Source organism: Equus caballus, chromosome 9 (genome assembly GCF_041296265.1).
Source record: "Equus caballus isolate H_3958 breed thoroughbred chromosome 9, TB-T2T, whole genome shotgun sequence".
NCBI classification, from domain to species: Eukaryota; Metazoa; Chordata; class Mammalia; order Perissodactyla; family Equidae; genus Equus; species Equus caballus.
This window is the reverse complement of record NC_091692.1, coordinates 58685629-58706597: the sequence shown is the minus strand read 5'-3', so window position 1 is coordinate 58706597 and position 20969 is coordinate 58685629.

Here is a 20969-nt window from a genome sequence, read left to right as displayed (position 1 = left end):
GTGTCCGCCTCTCCCCCGACCCTCACAACACATTGTCCGGCACACTTGCACAGCTCCTTTCAAACCCTAGCAAAGGCCGCCTCTCTGAAGCCTTGCCTGACCCCCGACCCACAGAGAGCCGAAGGGGCACTCAGGCCAGGCCTGCTGCACGGAGCACAAGACCTCCGCATTCACGGCGATGACGAGAGCGGCGCAAGCGCCGTTCGTGCCTTATGCCTTTCATCCTCACAGCCACCTCGCAGCTCAGACACTGCTCTAGGGCTGCAGAGTGGCCACACTGGGGTGGAACCCAGGTCCCTTTAGGTCGATGCTGTGGAGTCAGTCAGCTCTGAATCAAATCCTGAGCCACTTAGTCTGAAGTGCCCCAGCTGTACGATGTTAGGCAAGTGACTTAAACAGCTAAGCCTCAGTACCCTCAGGTATCAAATGAGATGCCATTTGGACCTATCCCAAAGGTTTTTGTAAATTTAAACCCAGCAATACATGACAATGATTTAGGACAGCCGGCCTCTGGCACAGAGTAAGTGCTCAATAACTACCAGCTCTTATTGTTATTGCCATGCATTTATTAGTTGTCTTCTCCACTCTAAGTGTAGGTTGACATTTAGGTCACTTTTGTCTATTTGACTTTGACATCATAAAAGCAGGAGCTAGGTCCTGTGTATCTGTGTGTCACAGCATCCACTGCACGGCCTGGCTCCCAGCAGGCGCTCAGCAAATATCCCATCGATGGAAGAACGACTGAGTGGCAGAGCTGCAGCCAGAATCGAGGGAGGCGTGTCGCCTGTTTACCGGGTTCTATGCTGATGACCTTTCATCTTTCCTGATGTTTGCTGACCTACACGTTCACATCAGCATTTGGGAAAGGCCTCTATGGCACCTCCCTCTTTCAGAGCCACCAGAGGGATTTCCCCAGACATTCTTTCCTTGGAGGGAATTGTCAGGGGGTATAATTTGAAGAAAAACGTGTGGTGAAGGCAGGCACTGAGACCTCCTTTGAGGTGTGCCCTTTGAAAGCAAAGCCAGGGCACCTGGTGGCTCCGGGAGCAGACCCTCCTGGACTGCCGTTGTTTGCCCAGTTGATGCAATTCTGCCTGCACCCCTCCCGTCGTGGCCCCCCAGTGCCCTCTGTGCCCTGTGAGGAGGAAGGCTGGCCTAGGCGGCCTGGGCTCTCACGTGGGCATTTCACTCTGAGATTCTCAGATCTTCTCTTTGGGGAATGGCTGGGGTGGGGCCTGACTTGGAGGAAGGAGAGCTGGCTTCTAGTCCCTCCACACACTCACTGTCGGGCTTGCACACACCACTGCTTGATATTGCTGTTATTGTCACTGTTGCGGGAAGTGTCATCAAAAGTCTATCTTTGGTCAGGAAGAAAACAGCCTCTGGTCTAGGACTATGTTGCTCATGCTGGCAGGCCATACATTGTAATGGCCAAGGGCACCAGTTTTGGGGTCAAATTAAACCCAAACCCCAACTCTGTTTCTTTCATGTAATCTCCTCAAGCCGCAGCTTCCTCATCTGCAAAATATGAATTATGATATTTCCCTCAGAGTGCAATTGTGAGATTTAAGTGAAATAGGATAGGTAAAGCTCTGGGACGTTCCTCAGCATTCAGTAAATAGTCCAGAAATTCTAGTTATTATTGCCAGTAAGAGCACAGGATAAACAGGGTACATTTTTTTCTGGAAAATTAATTTTACTCAGAGTTGGGAAGAAGTTTTGAATTTCAATTATCTTAAAAGAACAAGCATATGATGTAAATATTTTATAAATTTAGAGGTAACGTAGAGCCTTTGGAGAAAATAAAATTGTGCTTTCAGTGTCCATTTTGCCCTTTCAGAACCTGACTCCAGAGCTCCCGGGCCCAAGACCAGAGCTCCCTCCTCTGGTGTGGGGGTCCCTCAGCTCTGCGCATCGGGCTCCCCTCTGCCGAGCATTAACAAAGGCCAAGTCCTGGACCCCTGGACTCATTCGGAGGGACTGTCCCCCAGGAAGGCTGTCCCCTTAGGGCAGGGGAAGGGCCGGGATTCGCCCTCTCTTTCAGGGTCTCTCAACTGTCATGATGAGTTAAGTTAGTCTGCCTCCTGAGGCCAGCCCAGAGCTGGTCCACCAGGGAAGGGGGCACAGTTTCATTCCCTTCTCCACTCAAGTCCTTCAATACCCTGAAATGTTTGTGTCCCCAGAAGCCATGCACTTATCACTTCCTTCGCTTTTGAACTCACTTCAGAGCTTTGCTCTGGCTGTCTGGAAAGGTGGGCAGGACTGTTAAGAATGTGGCAATTACCTCACCCGCCCCTTGACTTTTTGCTTGCCTTGGTGGCGAGGCCTGAAAATATGGTTTCCATGGCTCCTTCTGTGTAATTAGATACTAAAGGCCAAGTGAAGTAACGGATGCAGGCTGTGGAGCTGCTCCATCTCACATCTCTGCAGGGCCATGCTGGCAGCTCGTGGCTTTAAGATGGGGGACATGTGACAACTCGAGGTCTCTCTGTCCCTGGGTCATCATAGGTCTATTTAAGGTCAATTGTGACAAGCTCTGAACAAAGGATCAATATAAATCTGTCAAATCAGGTTAGCAAATGTATTTATTTTGTCAGATTTCTCAAGCAGCAGCGTTTCTCGGTTCAGGCTGAATGATGGCATTCAACGTGTGTACTTACTCATCTTGACAGCTAACAAGATAAACATGTCAGCATGTGATTCGCCAAATATGCTCCCATGAATTTCAGATAGAAGTCACCAATGGTACACACTTTGGAAAAGGAGTGGGTGTCGCCTTCAAGGTAGTGGATGTAAAACAAATTGGTTTCTGCCTGCTCTGCCCAGGTGTTTGCCTCTGATGGCCAGGGCAGCCGCGCCTGTGCCCAGGTTGTGCTGCAGCCTGTGTGAATCCATGAAGGACTTCGGCAGGAAGCTGCCTGTTGCATATATGGGCATTTCAAGGAGTCACTGACGCTGTATCGAAAGAGCCCTTTGGCTTGCTGGTTCACAATGTCTAACACAACTGGGGGCTCACAACCCCAGGAATAATCACTAAGTCTGTGTCATATTCCTTTGTCTTCTTTTTTTTTTTAAGCCACATCTATATGGTCATCTCTATAAACATCCCTATAACTAGCATCCCTGCACAACGTCTCTGTCAACTAGCATCGCCTGAGGTCGTGTCAGCCCAACGGCTTTCTCCAGCCAGGCCTTTGTTGGTCCAGATAAAGCCTCAGAGAGAAGGCTCTTTGCTGGGAGAAATGAGACTTTCTAACGACTCAGATAAAAGCAACTTCCCCCTCCCTTTTTGTTACGGGGAATATTTGGGGGAAAAAAGAGCTTATTTGGGGACACGTATAGTATCTCATGTTTCATAAGGAGGGAGCATTATTACCACCCCCTGTTCACAGCTGAAGGGGCTCTTCTCCCAGGAAGCCTCTCGGACTGGACTGGCTCGGCTGCTCCTGCTCTATCCGGTCGCACCAGCCCTTGCCCCTAGGGCATGTGTCACCCGCTTCATTGTAATTGCTCATTTAGCCTCATTTAGTCTCTCCTGATAGATTGTAAATTCCAAGAGGGCTTTGTTTTATCCTCAGTGTCTGGCAAAGGAGCTGGCATGGGTAGGAATTTAGTAGTTATTTTAGAACGTACAGATAAAGACATGCATGAAAAATAGATGATTTTGCTGGTGTGATGATTTCTACCCTCCCTTGGCAGATGGGGTAACTAATTCCTCCAGCCAGATGATCTGGTCATCTGAACTGAGGGGCCAGTTTCAGCTGACCCGTTTGGCAGCCCCGGAGCCCCTTCAGTGCTCATAACTCAGAGGCTTGATGCGGGGGCCCTGGTCTGCGCCCCGAGTCCCTGGGTATAACTGAGTTACTCGTAGAGTCCCAAGAGCCACCTGGGGAAGGGGTGGGGGCTCAGACACCCCCTTGGCCTGGATTATTTCGGCCCTCACGGGGGGATCATCCTCTCTGAGACCACACTGGCCGCACTTCAGAACCATCACATCCTTTATTTGGGGTTAGTAAGTTTTTTCTAAAGGTAGAAGTTAATGTGTTTCTTTTTATTGAGGTAATTTTTATGGTAAATGATTTTCTATTTACAGTAATGATATAAAATTTGCTTTCTAAGGAAATAGATTTAAGGGGTTTTTTTTGCATTTAAAAAATATACATAGCATAAAACGTAACATCTCACCCATTTTTAAGTGTACAGTTCAGTAACGTTAAGCACATTTACACTGATGTGCAACCAACCTCTGAAACTCTTTTCATCTCACAAAATTGAAACTCTATACGCATTAAACAACAAGCCCCTGTTCCTTCCTCCCCCAGCCCCTGGCACCCACCCTGCTACCTTCTTTCTCTGTGAATCTGACTACTCCAGGTGCCTCATATAAGCAAAAGCATACAGGCTATGTCCTGTGACTGGCTTATTTGCTTACATAATGTCCTGAAGGTTCAGTGATGTTGTTGGATGTGGCAGAATTTCCTTCCTTTTCAAGGCTGAATAATATTTCTTTGTATGGACATACCACACTTTGTTTATTCATTCATCCATGGATGTTAATGGACACTTGGGTTGTTTTTACCTTTTGGTCATTGTGAATAATGCTGCTATGAACATGGGTGTACACGTAGCTCTTCAAGACCCTGCTTTCAATTTTTTTTAAGCATACACCCAGAAGAGGAATTGCCAGATCATATGGTAGTTCTATTTTTATTTTTTTGAGGAATCGCCATACTGTTTTCCACAGCAGCTGCACCATTTTACATTCTCACCAGCAATGCACAAGGATTCCAACTTCTCTACGTACTTGCCAACATTTATTTTCTGCTTTTTGATAGTAGCCATCCTAATGGGTGTGAGGTGGCATCTCATTGTGTTTTGATTTGCACTTCTCTCAGGATTAGTGAACTGAGCACCTGTTCATGTGCTTGTTGACCATTTGCATATTTTTTTTTTGAGAAATGTCTATTCAAGTTATGGGCTCGTTTTTAGTAAGGTTGTAAAGTTAAGTTTTTAAAGCAGAAATGCCCCTGGGAGAGGCAAGAGACATCATCAGCCTCCTTTGGTTCAGCTGACTGAGTTCATTAGTGTTTACTCCAGACGAGGGCTGAGCTGGGGACACTGAGAGCATGGGGACTGGATGGTGTAGGTGGCAGCAAGATTACGGGGAAATAGAGGTGCTTGGGTTGAGGGGGACACCAGACAGAGTGAGGCAGCCCGTGGGCTCTGGGAGAGAAACACCAATGGAAAGCAGGACAGAACCAAAAATAAACTTCACTGCCTTCTCAGCTTTGCCAAAGACGGATGAGACTTCTGGGGATCCCCAGAGAGAAGTAAGGGTGAGAGCCCTCTGGGTCATATTCAGCCCCCCGTGAGGTTTCAGGAAAGACGCAGAGAGGCCTGTGATGAAGGAACATTCCCCTGGCCTGGCTGAAGTCAGCTGAGCGCCTCCCTGTCCCGGGTGTCCCCCAGCCACCTGGAGACCCCGTCCCAGCAGTGGGGTGCTCCCGCGGATCATCTGTGTAGGTGTGTGGGTGACGTGGCAGGAGGGCAGACTCGGATCTGGGCTCCAGACTGAGAAGCTCTGTCAGGGTCTCTGCCAGGTAGTTCTCCAGCGGGCCACGTGGGGGTGCTGGAACTGTGTGGGGTGGTTTGGACTATCACAACAACAGGAGGATGCTACAGGCACTTGGGATGTGGGTCAGAATGCTACCAGGTGGGCAGTACCATTGAGGACAAATTGTGCTGCCTGAGTCCCAGCAGTGTCCGCACTGAGAAATGCTGGTCCATGCCTTAATGGGACAGCAGGTACAGTGGAAGGAGCACTGTCTGCCTTAGTGACCGACAACCTGCATTGGAATCTCCACTCTGATACTTACTTGCTGGGATGCTTCGTGGTAGTTACTTAACCTCTCTGAGTCTCAATTCTCCTTTGCAAAATCAGGATGATTGTACCTCACAGGATCTCTGTGTGGCTTAATGAAGGGGCTTAGCTCTGGATAGACCCTAGTGAATAGCAGTTCTTATTCCAGATGGACAGAGAAGTTCCATGTGCTGCGATTCTCCTGAGGGGAACATGGGCTCAGCTGCTGCTTTGAAGGAAGCTCATGGTTACCTCTCACTGGATGGTCAAGCGGTAACCCTTAAACTGTGCCTGACCACACCTTGTACTGGGAAGCAGGGCTGGCCTGCGAGGCCTTGGAAATGGGCCTGTTGGCGACTTGCTCCAACCTCTCCCAGCCGCAGAGGTGGGAGGTTGCTGGCAGACAGAAGGGCTACATCAGCAAAAGTGGGCAATGCCCAGCCACTTGTGTTGGCCCAGGCATCCGTTCCTGTGGCAGCGCCTGCCCTCTGCCCTAGCATAGCCTTGCCTGGGTCAGATCAACTGGCAATCACAGCCACGCACACACGCACGGCCGGCCCGCAGTGGAGGAAGCTCTGAGGGGCCAAGGCCCTGTGGTTTCACTGTGCCTTTCCTGGCTCAGGGAGAAGCTCTTGGTGCTTCTGTTTGAGGGTCCGCTGGCAGCACCCCTGGAGGCACTCAATTACAGCCCGACTCAGTGAAGGCTTTTGGTCTCAGGTTACAAAACAAACACCCACTGAGCCCTGGACTCTTGAGCTCTGAGGCCATTCAGATTTCACATCACTCTTGAAAAATGTGGCAGAGCTCCTGATTCCGTTGGATCCTTGTCACTCCCCCGTGTCCTCGAATTCCTGCCTCCAGTTCTGGCTTTTGGAGGAGGCTTCCTCACACCTTCCCCCACCTGCCATCCACTGCACGTTCTTCCTGCACGAGAGCACACAGCTACATGCCTGGGCCGTCAGAACCCGGGCTGCAGCTCAGGTCCTGTGCGTTGTGGGGTGGGTGGTTGCATCCAGGATCTTAGTGGAGGACGCTTCTGTCTCCTGTCTTGTACAGAAGTCCATTTATCAACGATGTTTCTGGCACTTGCTAATAAAGTTCTGTGCTCTTGTCCATCCTGGTGGAGGCTCAGGTGAGTTAGGTCCCGCCATCCAGGGGCCTTGGCATAGCCCTCTCTCCATCCTCAGACATAGAGGAAAGCTGTGCCCTCCGAGGATGTTGCCACTTGGTGGTTGTGCTCTCTACTAACTGCAAATACATTGCAAGTTCACTGCAAATAGAAATCCCAAATCTTGGAAAAGATACGTACGTTTGCGAAGATGATAAAAGCAATGTTGGAGAACTGCTTGATTCACATACAAAGCCATCAATGAACGTTGTCTGGCAGGATTAGGACACAACAATGAAAGAAGAGAAACTCAGCCCAGGGAGGTTATGGAAGGTGGTTTAAAAAGAGCGGAATATTAAAGGATAAGAAAGCCCTTTGGGGGACATGATGAAGCCCTCAAATGTCTATGCGATGCTTTTGCAGAGGTCTTCATTATGATTGTGCCGCAATCCAGATGAGAACACTGTTGCGTTATGCTATCATATGGATCACCTCTGATGGCCAGCCTCATATGCTCTTGGCCTCAACTTGACCACAGCCAGGGCTTCAGGATGGAAGAAGTTTCCTCGTGGGCTTCCACACTGATGGCTCCTACCCTTCACTTCCGTCCTGGGCTTCTCTGATGCTATAGACACCAGCACTGATCTTCCAACAGACACAAGTAGCCCAGAGTGCTGGGAGCATTAATGGCCCCAGGAACAACCCACAAGCAGTGTGGAGCAAGGAGCTGATGGAGAAGTAGTCCTTCTGGTCAGTGTCTAGGTGGACAACTCTTAAGAGGCATTCTCTGCCCTCCTCAGAAGCTTGCTGGTGGAGCTACGTCCCAGTTGCCCTTGATAATGCATCCAACTTGTGTTCCTTTCTTCCCTTCCTCTCCATAGCCCCTCAGCCGTGCTACCTGGGATCTCTCCCCGAATCAACAAGCAGCACATGAGTCCTTGACTCAGGCTTCGCTTATAGGAGACTCAAGTCACTATCATATAGTTTGTCAGAAAGATTGTATCCAACCCTCCTTTCAGTCTGGGTTCTAAGAATTAGCTCAAAGTTTTAGTTATAATCTATAAATGTAGTGTTAAATATAAGAGAAAATAAAATTCTATAATTTTTAGTTTAATTTTTCAAGATAAAATTCTAATCAATCCTTTTCTTGCTATTCATTATAACACTTGTTTATATTTTAAGCAGATTTACATTTGGTGGCCTTTTCCCATCAGATATTGGAAACCTTGCACATATTTTCCCCCTAGAATTCTATAACTGATTTTTTTCCTGCTTATATTGTGTCTTTTTCCATTCATCAAATATTCTTCTAAAGCATACATTCCACCGTATGTCTGTACCACCATTTATATATGCCTTCCACTATTACTTTATTTTGAAGTAATTTCCATTTTTAAGAATAACACAAATAAAGGTGAAGAGAATCATACCAATGTATGAACCTTGGGAAGGTTTTCGAGTCTTGTGGCTCAGTGCTCTTCTCTGTCATATGGGGACAAGAATAGCACCTATCACATAGAAATGTTCAGGGGATTAAATGTATTGTCACTTACAAAGTGCTCAGAACAGTGCCTCACCCATGCTCAGTGATCCGTAAATGTTAGCGATGATAGTGATGCTGAGGGTGATGATGATGACTCTTATTTTAGTGACATTGTCTACCCAGCTACTCAATCCAGTCAATTCCCAAGACTTGTGAATTCGGCCACCCTCCTCTCTGCTGTAGTCCTGGCCCTAGGTGGTCTCCTTGCCTTCAGTTTTGCCCTTTCCAATCCATTCTGCCTCCTGTGGTCAAAGTGCTCCTTCTAAGACGAAACCTGAATAGGTGAACCAGTTCATATTCCTGCTAGCACTGTATGACAGTACTTAGTTCCAACCTTCACTAATGTTGTCTATAATTATTTTAAAAACATTTTTGAAAAATGGCATCATTTTATATTTCATTTCCTTGCAAAGGCTGAACTTTAAAAAACACATGCTTGCCATTTTTGTCATTGCCGTCGCAGAATGACTGTACATGTCCTTTGCCCTAAAAGGCTTTTAATATCACGACACAGTAAATGCTATCTGTGCTGTGGAGCTCAGTTTTGGGGCTGGTGACATTTGCCCTGGGTAGCCTTGGCTCTGGGCCTGGGGCCATACAGAAAAGCTGCTTAGTTTCTTCCGATCGTACAACGTCATGTGCCCATCTGTTTTAATTTGGCCCAGCCTATGAGGACTTGAGACTAGAGCCCCTTGAAGCACGTAATAATTATTTCCTCTAAGTAGACTGTTCCTCATCCCTGGATCACTTTTACATCAAGCCTCTTTCCGGATGGCCATTTTTAACTCAGATGACCACACCATTTTGAAGCCTGCTGCTTTTGGGGGCTAAATATAATTTCCCCAGGAAAGAGGCCAACTGCAACAGTTCATTTCCATTTGGCCTGTGTCTTGAGACAAGACTGAATGCGAGGGGAAATGTGAAGCCAGCATGAAGTAACAGCGTGGCACGACTGAGTGCCAGCCACCACGGCACACAGACCTTCTGGTGACAAAGGGGACCAGAGGACAGGTGGAGTGCTCCAACTTTTGAGCCCCCAGAGGATATAGGCAACTTAGTCATGATATGTCACCAGGTTCTTTCGGTCTGAAATGACAGGGGTGTTTGGGCGTGTGCCTACTCAAACCCTGTTGGAAGTTTCCGCCTGAATGCAGTTTCTCACTCTGATACTTCATACTGCTTGGGACAATGCAGAAAGCCTTCCATGATCTAATCCCTGAACTTCAGCCTTGACACACACCCTCAACCCAATTACTGTACTCACCTCTCCTGCCATATTGAACAACTACAGCTCCCCAAGTGCTTCTTGCTATTTTCCACCTCGATACTCTTGCATGTATTATTTTCTCTGCTTGGGTTACAACTGGAAAACTTCTACTCATCTTTCCAAATCCACACTCAATGCTCCTTCACCCATCCAAATGGAAGTAATTAGTCACTCCTTTGTTTTGGTATAGTTCCCAGTTCATACTTTTGTTGTTTTACCACTAACTTTTCCATGCTTTTGTCTCCTCTTTTGGAGTCTGGAAACCATTCATTCATTCATTCATCCATTCAGTGTTTGCTGAATACCTACCCTGTGCTATGCAGTGTACTCTTACTTATCTTTGAATACCTTTTGCTGAGCATGCACAGGAAGATGGTAAGTGCTTAAGAATGGGTGGTGAATAGGATTGAGTTACTGGGAACAGCTACATAACCAGTACTGGAGAATTGCCCTCAGGTGCAGCGTATTTAATTATCCTGGGCATTCACTCACTGCTCACAAGTGGGGGTTCTAACTGTGGTCTCACTGCGTGGAAGAGATGCGCCATCATGTCCCCACTCCACCCCACCCGAGAACTCCTCATCACTTCCTGGCCACCCAGCCTCACTCTGTGTCCAGAGATGCCAGATGCAATCAGGAGAATCACCTTCTTCCCTCACAGCTGACTTGGTCTCCCAGTGGAAATCATGTGCCATGTTGTACGTGCCACTTCATGGCACAACTCTGGCCCATATCCTGGGAGCTGTGCTAGGACAGCATGATAACAACATGCAGCAGATAATAGGAAATGGGTGTTGGTGATAGTCACCATTTTTTTAATCAAAGAGAGAGGATTGTAAGAACAAGGCACACAAGTTGGTTTTAGTGACCCAAGTCCTGTTAGTGTTTGGAATGGTCAGTCATTGAGGATGGAATTAGGGGGAAGTGAATGAATGAGTGTGGAACAGAGAATGAGAGACCCACTTTGCCCACATACCATGACAGGAGTGTGGGCAGTGTTCTGTCTTCCGGATGCACCTGCCATTGGAGACTCATGTTTTCACTCTTGGTTTTCCAGACTCTCAGCCGCCTGACTCTCCCTCCGTTGAGTCCCTCTCTCCTCTGTCAGCCTGGTCTCTTCCCTGAGAACTCAGAAAAGCCTCCCTGGAGGAAACTCTTGGTCCTCAAGCTGGTGTGTGATCGAACTCCGCGTTGGTTGTTGGGCACAGACCAGCAGCCTGTAACAATTAATTTTAGTTAATTATTCATTTTGTAGATTTTTTTCTTTTTGGGTCTTTTTTGGTATTTGTGTTTGACATATGTTTTATGCTACTCCTTTAAAAAAATAGATTAAGCCCTTCCCTAACATGTAGTTTTATATTTCATTTTTTTCAAAAGGAACATTTATTATGTAAATTCCATAGCGACTGTTTCATTTCTTTCTTTGTTTTCTTTTTTTTTTTGAGGAAGATTAGCCCTGAGCTAACTGCTGCCGATCCTCCTCTTTTTGCTGAGGAAGACTGGCCCTGAGCTAACATCTGTGCCCATCTTCCTCTACTTTATATGTGGGACGCCTACCACAGCGTGGCGTGCCAAGCGGTGCCATGTCCGCACCCGGGATCCAAACAGGTAAACCCCAGGCCCCCGAGAAGTGGAACCAGCAAACTTAACCTCCTTGCCACCGGGCCAGCCATTGTGTTTCATTTCTTTTACTCTTATTTCACTGACTGATTTTGGAGTTAGTATGGTTTGAAATGGGATCTCAGGAACAGATCACAAGTTTTTTTCCAGTTCTATTGAAAAATAAGTTTTATAACATTAAAGTATACTGTTCATTTTTTACGTAAAATTTTTAAATATATTTTTTGGAGCATTTGTACTAAAAGGTGACTTTCAGTGTCTTTAAACAGAATTCTTATTGGGAATTCCTAAGAACCCAGAATCTTGCTTTAAGTTGCTATCCAAAACCAATCATTTTCTTTGTAAAACTCAGGGTCTCTGCAGGAATCGGGGTGGGGGGGTGTCCCTCTGCCCTCTCCTCTGGGCCTGCCCACCTCCTGCAGCAGGCCAGCTGCCCAGGCCCTCAGGCGGCATCGCAGGGCTCCGCTCCAGGTGCACATCCAGATCGCCGCTGCATCCTGACGGCGTGATTGGTCTTCCAATGTGTCCTCTTATCCAATCAGAGATTCCTGCATGGCAAGAAGTCTTGGTGATGCTTTTCAGTGTGTGATGGCATCTTGAGGGGAAAAGTCACATCACAGTCCAGTTTGGAGGGTCACTGGGCCACTCACTTTCAGGTTTAAGTTTCCAAAGCCCAAGCGTGTGAGAAGTGAGTCACGGGACATTTTGGGAGCTGTAGTGCACACTGGGAGATGTGCAATAAAGGTCTATTCAAACAATTTACCTTTTTAAGTGTGATTCTCCAACTGGACTGAAGATCCCACAGCAGTGGCATCACATCCCACTCCAGACCCTTGATAAAGTGAAAAACAGACGAGAGAGTTTTCCTTAAAATATATGTGCTTTCACCTTCCATTACTTAGAATAAACCTCATATGAGAGGTAGTAGAATGTACTGAGTAGGACCAAGGGTTCTTGAAGAAAGAAAAATCCAATTTGAAAACTTCACACTTCTTAGCTGGGTGACCTTGGGCATATTGTTTAACTTCTCTTGGTCTCAGATTATTCACACATAAAACGAAGATAGTGATACTGACCTCAGAGAGCTGGTGAGAAGAATTCAAAGAGACAAGTGGATTTAAGTGGCACCTGGTGGATAGTACTCAATAAACAGTAGGAGGTAAAGAAATGAAAATGGATCACGCTTTTGAAAGATCTGGAATACTAAAGACAGATTTCTGGTCTAACCTAGGCCTTGAGATTTCTTCTCTTGCTTGGTGCCTCTTCACATTGTTCTCCTTAAGACAACTGCAGAGCAACCACAGCACGTGGTGTGAGGTGCATCTGTGGTGGGAGCATCATTCGAGGGCCATAGACGGCTGTGTGCCAGCACCTCGCTTTATTATTGCCCCGGCTCTGTCTGTAGAAGGCTTTAGTCTGATAAGAAACTTCCATTACCAGAGGTAACTTAAAGACATTCTTTAGAGTTAGCATAGCTTAAATAAAATATTGATCTAGATCAGGGGTTGGAAATATTTTTCTATAAAAGGCCAGAGAGAAAATATTTTAGGGTTGGCCTGGTGGCGCAGTGGTTAAGTTCGAATGTTCCACTTCTCAGCTGCCCGGGGTTCGTTGGTTTGGATCCCGGGTGTGGACATGGCACCACTTGGCAAAAGCCATGCTGTGGTAGGCGTCCCATGGATAAAGTAGAGGAAGATGGGCATGGATGTTAGCTCAGGGCCAGTCTTCCTCAGCAAAAAGAGGAGGATTGGCAGTAGTTAGCTCAGGGTTGATCTTCCTCAAAAAAAAAAAAGAAAAAATATTTTAGGCTTTGTGGCCCATATGGCCTCTACTGCACTGACTCTATCTTTGTAGCATGAAAACAGTCATAAACAACATGTAAATGAATGAGCGAGGCTGAGTTCTAATAAAACTTTACTTATGGACGCTGAAATTTAAATTTCATACAATTTTCATGTGTCAAAAATATTCTTGTTTTTGTCTTTTAAATTACATTTTAAACTGTAAAAAAGGGCCCATACAAAATAGGTAGCAAGCTAGATTTGGCCCCTAGGTCATTTTGCAGACCCTGGTCTAGAATGATGTTTTGTTAGAGATGAAATTTGGACGTCCAATGGTCTACTCTAGCTTTCTTCCTATTAAATGTGTGTGTTTATTAATTTTTTAATTTTTCTGAGGAAGATTAGCCCTGAGCTAACATCCATGCCAGTCTTCCTCTATTTTTATGTGTGATTTGCCACCACAGCACAGCTGGCGAGTGCTGTAGGTCCATGCCCGGGATCTGAACCTGTGAACCTAGGCCGCTGAAGCATATCATGCCGAAGTTAACCACTAGGCCACAGGGTTGGACCCAGTGTGTGTGTCTATTGAATGTTGACTTATGCCTGCATTGTGTAAGGTTCTCTGTATACATCATCAGAACTCCAAGAAGAAGTCAAAAATCCACCACCGTGCTAAAAGCTTTCGACACTCTTCTCCCTGTAAGTGACCCATAAATAAGATATACATTATCTGTTTTCATCTTCACTCAACACTGCAAGGTAGATTTTTAAATCTCTCTTTTACAGTTGAGGAAACAGATTCAGAGTAGCTGCTTAACTTGCCCAGGGTCACGTGCTGAAGAAGTGGTAGAACCAACATATAACTCAGAATTGTGTGATTTCAAAGCCCTGGTGCTTTGCACTGGCATCACTCATCAACCTTGGAATCATTTAGAAACTCGTGGGGTAGCAGAAAATAAGACCTGGAAAGGAAGAGGCTGGGTTGACACTGACCTCACCTTTTAAAACACAGGTCAAGTGTTTTTCCAGAGATAAGGGTTCTATAGAGGTAACATTGAGGAAGTTTGATCAAATGACCAGCAACTGAAATAGCAATTTATATTTGGTTTTGTTTTTTTAATCACATGAGCCAGCATTACTATTAGCCAGGAGTTGATGGCCACACACGAGGAGAGACACCCAGTAGTGGAGCAATAATTACTGAGGTCATAGATCTCTTTCCGGCAAAGCTGACTCAGGGGTCTTATCACTGATAGAAGCCATGACACGTAAATCAATGAGGCTGAGCCACTGTGGATATAGTTCAAGGCTGTCTGCATTAAAATGATGTCAACTAAACTGAAGGAATTCAGTGACCAGAAAGATAAGTAATAACAGCTTTGGAAGGGGCTAATGCAGGAAGCCCAGTTTCTGATGTGACAGAGTTGCAGTGGGGGCAAGTGATGATGGAAAGTTCCCTAGGAGAGCCACTGGCCTGTATTTGGCTTGAAAATAAAGGAAGGAGTTCAAGTGATCAACTTGAATTGTTCTAGAGCTCATTAACCAGCCTCTTCCAAGAAAAAAAACAGAAACAGAGAGTGAAATGCGTAAAAAATGAGAAACAAGCAAAATAGCAAGGAAAACTTGAGGTTTACCATAAGCTGGCCTTGAATAGTATATGTGTGTTTGCTGGCGGAGAAGCTAAACTAGGGTGTAAAAATGAGATAATAAACGAGCAGGAGGGAACCGTCTTGTCTGACAGAGAACAGTAAGGAAGTGTGGGGCCACATCCACTTTCCCACGTCATGACTAAAGGGACCAGATTTCAGGGTGAGAACCTGTAACAACAGAAAGGAAAGTTTGCTCCTCTGAGGCACCATGCCCATGGGTGTGTAGGGAACACAGGTGGTCCCAAATTGATATCCCAGAAGCAGACTTAGAGACAAGCATTTGTGTGCAATAGTTTTTTGGGAGGTGATTACAGGAGGCAATAGGGGAGTGGGAAGTGAGACTGAAATAAATTTACCTCACCAAGCAAGTTACCACTGTGGACAAACAGAGCTTAATCCCACTGGAAAGGCTGGGAGCCAACGTAGAAGGTAGGCCTTGGAGTTACCCTGCCCGAGGACAGAAGGAGCTGGTGTGTTTGTCCACCACCTGTCAGCAGTTGGTCAAGGGCCTTTTCTCACATAGTGTGACCATTGACTCCTCATGGGCTCCAGTGAGCACAGTGGGTGGGGGACTTTAGCAGCCAGAGAGAGCCCTGGGGCCAAGCATCACAGGTAATCTGTGGCAGTTGGAGTTGGGCTGGATTTATGGTAGTGTGAACACTGAAGGGATATGGCCGGGGCACTGACAGCACCTGCCGCAGGGCACCCTCCGAAGAACCCACCTTGGAAGTGAAGATCCAAGGGTTACAGTTTACACTTATGCATGCCCCCAGCTAAACAGGAAGTGGGGGGTGGTCGGAGAGAAGAGAAAGAGACTAAAGCTGTGGAGAAGGACAACCAAAAAGAAGGAGGCCAGTTCACGAGAGACCAAAGTTGTCAGTGTGAGGACCAGAGCAAGAAGGCTGAAGTCTAGAATTTTCTCGTCTGTTGCCCATTCCTGTGGAAAAAAACTGGATATTGTCCACTGAGCTCAATAATTCAAGTACTCCATGTTCTCATACTGAGTATTATGCTGGTGGATATGAAGATAGATGATTTTTCTCCTTCCTGAGAGTGGGGCTGGACATGGGAGAAAAAGTTTGCCATGTCAAAAAGGTTAAGCTGCTTTTGTTGGTGTAAAAAACTCCAAATTAGGAAAATTAGGAATTTTTCCAAATTAGGATAAAAGAAACCCTGAGTCCTTCCTTTCAGTGGTCCAGTAGTGAGACTGCTTTTCCCAAATGAATTCCTGGGCCAGTACGAGTTTCCGCTGGGCTGACTCTGCCACTCCTTTCTCCACCCACCCCATGGAAGAAGGAGCCCAGCCAAGGCTCTTTCAATACAAGCTAAGCTTTTGGAAGGCATCCAAGGCGTCAGGCTTGTGTAGGGAGAGGGTGTCTTCATTCAGCAAACATGCCCCATTCATGAGCTGGGTCTTGGAGTGGGCTCTCCCAGGTGTCCACGGGACAAGATCTCTTGCTATCAGTGTGGCTGCAGTGGTTGCTGTTACCCAGGGATGATGTGAACTCCTCTGAACTCAGGGCATCAGCCCAGCCCAGGGAACCAAGTTGTGGGAGGTCAATAGTGGCCCCCAAAGATACCAAGTCCTGACTCCTGGAACCTGTAAACGTTACTTTATTTGGGAAAAGAGTCTTCGTAGATGTAAGTTAAGGATCCAGAGATAAAAAGATTATCCTGCACTATCCAGGCCCTAAATGCCATCACAACTGTTCTTTTAAGACAAAGGCAGGGAGATCTCACATACACAGAGGAAAAGGTGACGTGAAGATGGAGGCAGAGATTGGAGTGATGCAACATTGGCCAAGGAATGCTATCAGCTACCAGAAGTTGGAAGAGGCATGGAATGGATTCTCCCTTCAAACCTCTGCTGATGCCTTGATTCTGGCCTTCAGACTGTGAGAATAAATTTACGTTGTTTTAAATCAAGTTTGTGATAATTGGTTACAGCAGTCACAGGAAACTATAACACCAGTGTATAAAATTTCTGATCGTAAGCTGATCTGGCTACAACCAACTTGTGGATTGAGTTGGGTAATATCTTAATAGTAGCTTCTTCTGAGTTCAGGTGAAGGTGGGGAAAGGAGAAGGCAGGGAGATGTTTGTTTCCAGCAGTAGCATCCCTGGGGTTGCAAACTTGCTCCCAGAGGCTTTGGAGAGACTAGGCAGATCCTTAATGTTATCTGCAAATGACCACGCTGCTACCTAACGGTGGAGTGACTCAATGAAGGAATTTGAGGTGTGGTGTGGCTCTGGGCCTGGGTCCAGTTCCTCACTGTGCAGTGAGGGGATTGGCTTGGGGTAGAGCTGGGATTTGTACCCAGGTCTCCTGAATCAATCATGGATAGCGCAGGGACAGGAACATCTCCATCTGCCACTGGGCTGTGAGGAGGCTGTTGGACTCAGATCTTGTTCTTTGGAGGAACCAGGTTTCTCTCGTGGGTTATACTGAACACTTTTAGTGCGCCAGGTACCATCCTGAGAACTTTACGATATCTTTATAAAGTAGAAATTCTTATTCCCTGTAGTACTCAGGGTTCTTCAGAGAAACAAAACCCACAGGATGCATGTGTACGTATGTATACAAACACACATACACACACAGATTTATTTTAAGGAGTTGGCCCAGGCAATTGTGGAAGGCTTGGTAAGTTCAAACTCTGTGGGTTAGGCCAGCAGGCTGGAAACTCAGGGAATTATTGATGTTGCAGCTCAAGTCTGAAGGCAAGCTACTCGCAGAATTCCCTCTTCCTTCAAGGAGGTCAGTCTTTTTCTAAAGGCCCTCAACGGATTGGGTGAAGCCCATCCACATTATGGAGAGTAATCTGCTTTACTCAAAGTCTACCGGTTCAAATATTAATCTCATCTAAAAAAACTCCTTCATATAACATCCAGATGTGTTTGACAAAATATCTGGATACCATGGCCTAGCCAAACTGACATATAAAATTAATCATCGCACTTCCCCTAGCCCCCCGTTTTCTTAACAGATGAGGAAACTGAGGCTTAGAGAAGTAAAGCAACTCAAGTCATGAAGTGAGTGTGATTTGGCTCAAAAGTCATGCCTTCACCACCACGCTATAGACAAGTAGATATGTGGATCCACCCCGCCATTAGGCTGACATTGGCCGGGCAGTGAGACCTCATCTTCTGAGCAGGTGGGCACTTCGCTCCTCCTCCTTTATCAAACGCAGTCTAGGCAGCAAGCCTGGGTGACCTTAATCAACTCAACTCCTTTTTCTTCCTTGTTGACTGCTCACCCTTAACCTTCTGATTCTTTCTTTCAGTGCTCTCCTGTCACTCAGACATCTTGGTTCCCTAGCAAAGTTTCCTTCAGCACAGGCTTCCCTCATTTGTGTTCTATCTTTTTCAAGTTACTTCCAACACTTCACACAGATTTCAGGTACCGTATATTTACCCAGAGAAAGCTCTTCATCTCCAGCAGTGAGTCAAGCTTCTTATGGGACACATTTATTTTGGGCTAGTGTAGGGGCTTCTCTTCCTGTACCTATCACTCACAGAGAAGTGGGAAGAGAAAAGAATCCGAGTGTTTTTGCTCCTGAAAGGCAAGGGCTGGTCCTCAGCCATCCTTGAAGGCAGGGCCACCTCTTAGACATGTTTGCATCCTGTGTCCGCTAGTATCCATCAGGAAAACCAAAACATATCTGAGATTTGAAACAGAGAATTTAATTCAGGGACTTGATTGAAAAATCTGAATAGCAAACAGGGAAGTTTCCAAAGACTAGTAACTGCTGGGAGCTGATGTTGCTCTTCAGGCTGGGGAGCAAACGGAAATGTGCCAGAGTCCGCTGGAGCAAAGAGGTGGCTACCTTGGATGCATGTTGCTGTTGCTGCTGTGGCGCTGTAGTCTTTGCTGCCGTGGGTCCTGCCTTGACCCCCGGTAGAGCCACAACCACCACTGCTGCTTCTAGAAGCTGGAAAACATGGCTTACCCTGGATTTGGGGGTGCTTTTTTAGGGAGGTGCCTGAAATTGATGCAGAGGAGGAGTGAAGCTAAGGATACAGCTATGGTTGCAAAGCTATGTGGATACATGTATGTTAGTGAGAGCATGTGATCTTTGGGTTGGGTCCCCATTTCATGCTCCCATAACCCATTGTCTTCCCTCACAGCAGTTGGTACCTGACAATTATTCCATTTGCCATTTGTGATTATTTATTTTAGCCAGCTTCCCCTCAAGACTACTAGTTCCATGAACTAAGGACCATGTCCTCATTGTTTTCTCTCATATTGCCTGTGCCTGGCACTCAGTGGCTACTCAGTGCACACATGTTGACCAACCACTGTCAGGGACCTTGAGACATATCCTTTTCTCTTCTCATTGAGAACATATGCAGAAAAGCAAAGGGCCTTGGCGGGAGTGTGTGGTTTTCGAGAAGAAAGCTGGATTTGCAGTCTGTTTTACCATATCATTTGCCGTGTCATTCAGTTTTTCACAGAGAAAAGGCAGTGAGAATACAAAGGCAAAGTGCAGTGGAAATAGAATCCAGGAGGACACCCACTCCTTCTGGAGGCATCTCTGAGTAGGTTCGGTGGTTGCCGAAGCAGGCAGAACCAGAATGCAACAGCAGCCCAAACACTCTCCCATCATCGCCTTTCCCTTCAACCATTATTTACAGCTTCACGGCTGTGCTCCCACAAGCTCATCTTTACTCCCAAAGGAAAAAGAAGTAAAAGAGATTCATAGGGTGCTTTCATCTGTATGAGAACCAGGACGTTTGGTCCATGACCCTTGTGAGAGTCGGTGTTGTGAGAGCAGCTACCATTCTCCCAGCGAGGAAGCCCCAGGGTCTGGGTGTGGACTCTCCCTGGGAAGCTGCTCTTTCTCTCTTCTGACTGAAAGCCAATAGGCTGATTCCTCTCCTCAGAGGCCTTAAGGTCTCATAGTGAGAGTTTATGAATGCAACCATCAGATCTGACCGATGACCACAGCTTGGACCACCCTAGATGTATTTTAACCTTGTCTCTGGCAAATGCATTTACCAGGCCTTGGCACTACCCCACCCATTTGACCACTACAGCATATCCTTGAGACAGCTGTAAGGAACATACTTTTTAAAAAAAAAAAAAATCCAAATGTTCTTCTATGGGCGGGATATAAAATGCATTTTATCTTGCATGTCCACTTTGATCATTCATTGGTAGCTTCCTGGAGCATTGTGTTGAGAAGGATTCTGAAGTGCTGTGATCACTTAGTTATGGGCACCAGAAGACTTAGACTCATAATTTTATAAGAAACACACTTAAAAACAAAAGGATCAATAATGTGTATTTCTAAGCTTACCTGGGAGGAATTCTGCTGCTTCTCTGCTGAAGTGGCTGTAGGCATTACTCTCTTCTTTTTGTTAATCGCAAAATTTCCCTTCCTGTCACCCTTGCCTATCACCAGATATGACATATTTCATGGTATTATCGAATGTTAGCACTGGATGATTCTTTAGAGAACATTTAGTCTAGCATCTTGTTTTATGGAAGATGAAAATGAGGCCATAGGAGTCTGATTTTTAAAAGGTCAAACAGCTGGTTAATACAAATCCTCTGTCTCCCATTTATCTTCTTTGGATCCTCTGCTTCAAGGCAAAAAATCTATCTTTATCTTGACTCTTTGGGGTTGTACAGGACTGTACCAGTTGCATATCTTGAGCCATGAGAGTGCCATCCTCGAGCCACATAGTCTGGCTCTCTCACTGTCTAGTTGAATAACCATGAGTAAATGGCTTAATCTTGCTAAGCCTCAATTTCTTCCTCTCTAAACTGGAGATGAGGAATATGAGGAGTAATGAGATAATGAATATAAAGTGTGCAGTGCTGGGCCTGGCTCAACAAACATTGGTTATTTTTATCATCTGTAGAACGATCTAGTTGGACTCAATGGTTCCTTCTCATTCCGAAAACCCATGATTTGGAACTTCAGCTGATAACATATGGGATTGTCTCTGAACTACCTGTGACGAGGTCCATGTTTTTATCAGGACTGTTGTGTCAAATAAGATGATATGTGGAGAGTGAGTTCTTTGCTAACAATAAAGCATTCTTCATTGTTTATTTCAACTAACATATTATCATCATCATCATAATTACTACGATTATTAATAACTTTCAAGGTATGTTCTATGAATATGGCT